This window comes from Cryptotermes secundus, unplaced genomic scaffold (assembly GCF_002891405.2).
Source record: "Cryptotermes secundus unplaced genomic scaffold, Csec_1.0 scaffold18281, whole genome shotgun sequence".
Classification (NCBI taxonomy): Eukaryota; Metazoa; Arthropoda; class Insecta; order Blattodea; family Kalotermitidae; genus Cryptotermes; species Cryptotermes secundus.
Window position 1 is genome coordinate 1,995 of NW_019723647.1, and position 3,824 is coordinate 5,818.

Consider the following 3,824-nt stretch of genomic DNA (forward strand, 5'->3'; position numbering starts at 1 on the left):
TTATGGCACGTAAAAGAACCTCATATCTCCAAAGGAGGTCACTGAGCCAAATTCAAGGACGTTTCCCGCCCAACAGTAGTCTCTAACCCCTCTGATAGATGGGGGAAGCATTATAGATACCGCCAAGCCAGTAGAGGCCGAACTCGCTGGCTCGGTCGGGACTGATGGTACGCACCAATATTGGTAGGGTATAGAGACTGGTAGAATATCATAGAGGGAAGCACAATGGACCAATACGGTCTAAGTGCATGGGGAAACCCACCCTCTCCAATAACTAACTAACTAACAACATGCAAATACTAATACTCCATTCTGTTACAATATACAGATCTACTGTTGCAAGACTAGTCACGAAAGACGTAATATGCCCTTAAATATCAGTTATATAAAAAAATGTTCCAATAAGACTACTGAATCTTAATTAGAAATTACATTTTATGTCATGAATTAGTATTTTCCTACAATACATAATTTTCAAGAATTTTGAAGACTTTCAGTTTGGGTTTTCATGTAAAGTAAAGGACTATACATCTGACAATCACCTGACATTCCTGTGAAGGCATAGACAGAGGCATGCATCTCCTCTCCCTCGTGAGATTTTGTGGGGGGAATCAAAATACAAAAAGGAGGAAATACACTGATTATTAATACCAAAACTTAAAATTACTTTTTTTTTTGCCCTGAATACCGTAAGATAATCAGTAAAAATAGTCGTTAACTTAAATATAAGCTTTCGGTCAAATTTTCTGGCTTCCTCCACTTGAAAAAATCCTGGCAATGGCTGTGCATGACAGCAACTATTAACATTACTGTCTTCTGAAATATGACCCCACATAGTTTGGTACATCAGTATGGACGTTTCAGAGGAATGTGCTGCCTCTATCTTCAGGGTCAAGTATTATCTTTCTCCTTTGAAGTTGGTGACAGAAGGTTCTCTGAAATACTGATACCTATCTACCAAACTACACCACGTCACATCCCCTTCTCTTCACCTACATTTGCTGGATTATATGTAAGTTGGTGGGACTGACGATGGGGTGAGTAGAAACTGTTCATTTGATGTCACCTTCAGAAGTGTGCAGTGGGAGGGCAATCACTTCTGCAAAGGGAGAAGTCTGTGGCAAGCTTAGCATAGCTAACCAAGCTATGACAATTTGTAACAGGCAGCAAGTGATTCAAGCAGGCACAGCTATGTCATGGCACTTAGATTTATATTGACAGACTTACTGAAGAAGAGGGACAAGTATTCCTGTGTCCAGCACATAATCTCTGCATTCTGGAGAGTCACCTGCAATGTTGCCTAGAGCCCAAATTGCTTGTTCTTTCACAGGTCCATATTCCGATGTCAGGAGCTGGATGAATATTGGAACAGCACCAGCTTCAATTACAGTGCGAGTCTGCATTGAAGTACCTGATGCTATGTTGGTTAAAACGCATGCTGCTTCAAACTGAAAGAATAGCAACAGTAACAGTCACTAAAATACTGCTCCCTAACAAGGAGTATGAATTTAATGGAAGGACATCTGAGGTGAACAGTATTATATATTAGCATCTAAAATGTTCAAATTATTCATGTAATAAAACATCATTAAGTATAGCCATAAGGCTTACAGGCAGTTATTGTAGATTCTGAGAACTACTTATACTTGCAATTTTAGAAACCAATAATGAATCTGATAAATGGTTTTAGACCATAATATATGTCGTGTAGTGTGGCGAATGTCAAGTGACATTTCAGAGTAATACAAATTGCAACCTTCGCAGATGACACAGCCCTGCTAGCAGCAAATACAAGGTTCAGTAGTAACATCACAACATCTTCAACATCACTTAAACCTCCTCCAGCAATGGTACAGCAAATGGAAAATCAAAATAAACCACAGAAAATTAGTGGATGTTGCATTCACCATGAAATGTATAACTTGCCCACAGGTTACCATCAATAATATGAAAATACCAGTCCAAACTGAAGTAAAATACTTGGGATTATACCTCAACCAAAACCTGACATGGCAGAAATCCATCAGAAGTTAAACTTAAAACTATGAGAAAGGTCCGGGCTTTTGGACCATAAATGCAAACTATCCACAGAAAACAACCTTATACTATGCAAGTGCATAATAAAACACATATGGACATATGGTATACAGCTATGGGACTGTACAAAACCATCACACATGAAAATAATTCAAAGACTTCAATCCAAATTCTTGCACTCAGAAACTAAAGAACCTTGGTATGTCTCCAACTTTACTATCCACAATGATCTGCAAATCCCAATTATCATAGAATAAATACATAGATTGTCAACACTCTCCCATCAAAGCATACTCGGACACATTAACAGACTAGTTGCAGAAATCAGAAATCCAGCAAACGTAAAGACTGAGGAGACAGTGGCCGTCTGACCTACCACAACCCACAGATGATGAAGATTAAAACCATTACCAATCCTCTGCAGGGCCTGTCAGAGTATCATCAGTGGATGACTTCTCTACTCAAGACATTTACTTAGAACAAATTTACTTATTACTCCATATTATTGAGAGTAGATTGTAAATATGCTATTAATTAAATAAATAGATAAAATAAATCCATCTCTATCTCTGAAGCATGTTGTTTTAATTCTTACCTGAAATTTACAGTTGGTATTGTTCTAAAGAAATTCTACAAAACGTGGCACAATTCCAGTCCGAATAACTTAATCTATAGGAGGATTTGGTTCACGGCACAAGAGTTCTCGAAATTTCTGTGTGGCAGTCAGCTGATCTTCCACACTACTGCTATAGAGAGCCTATACCATGCCTGGTGTGATACTTGGTGCACTGATGAGAGACAAGATATCTTCCTAGAAATCAAAGCACAGAACACAGTTTTGGGTTTTCCTTATATATGAAGTCACATCACCTATGTAATCTAGTACTTAAGAAACCCATAAAATATCACAAATAGTAATGCTATTATTAAATTTATGGAGCACAGTCTACCCTGAGATGCTGACAGTAGCTCAGTCAAAACATAATATTGTCACATGTTGGGTATGTCACGTGGCAAATAACTTAACGCCGTATTGAATGTAGCAAATTTATGCCACATTCGTTTGTACACTTATACAATTCACAATTACATCCACTGCTGGAGTCACTGCCATTCAACTCACTCTGGCGAATGCTAGACTGCAACTGACTTGCTTGGGCATTCCAGGTCCCTTATAAACCTTCAGTCAGACAGCGGAAAACCCACATCGCTTCACTGTTGCATAAACGCCGTGTTTACAGGCGTTGCTGGAGAATGCTGCCAAGAGTTGTTTATTGCTGCATAGCAACCGCGATGTCTGCTGTTATGTCACGGTGGGAAGGGGTTGTTTACTGAGCGTTTCATAATGATGGAAGGAGTGGGGATATGTGACGTCACTTGCAAGACTGTAGAGTTCATTTGACCCCTACTTCCTGTTGCGCCATTCATGTCACAATATTTTTTTTTCAGATCAAGTTTAATATTAACCTACGATTTATACCAAGTTTTCCCTTCAGGACTCTTGACTAGAATTTTATATATATTTCTCATTTCTCCCATGCATACCACAGGTCTCAGTGTAATCAAAATCATAAGTAATTTTCCAAGCTGTGTCCGCCACTTCTGCATACAGTACAGTTACTGTTTTGCAAAATATGAGGACTAAGTCATGTGAAAAATTCTTAATATTCATACATATCATGAATGCATCAACTTTATAACAGCATGGATTTAATATCTACCTCCTGTGTTATATAANCTCGTATAATCCTTAAAAATTTTATCATATGCATAAAAGCTGCAAGGAA

General features: G+C 38.3%; 1 long non-coding RNA gene across 1 annotated transcript; it reads left to right on the plus strand.

The window, feature by feature from the left end:
• The first annotated feature begins 1,443 nt into the window (after nt 1-1,443).
• Nucleotides 1,444-2,126, plus strand: LOC117282119. Its single transcript, XR_004512742.1, has 2 exons — nt 1,444-1,528; nt 1,933-2,126. It is a non-coding gene; the product is annotated as an uncharacterized LOC117282119 (long non-coding RNA).
• The last annotated feature ends 1,698 nt before the right edge of the window (nt 2,127-3,824 follow it).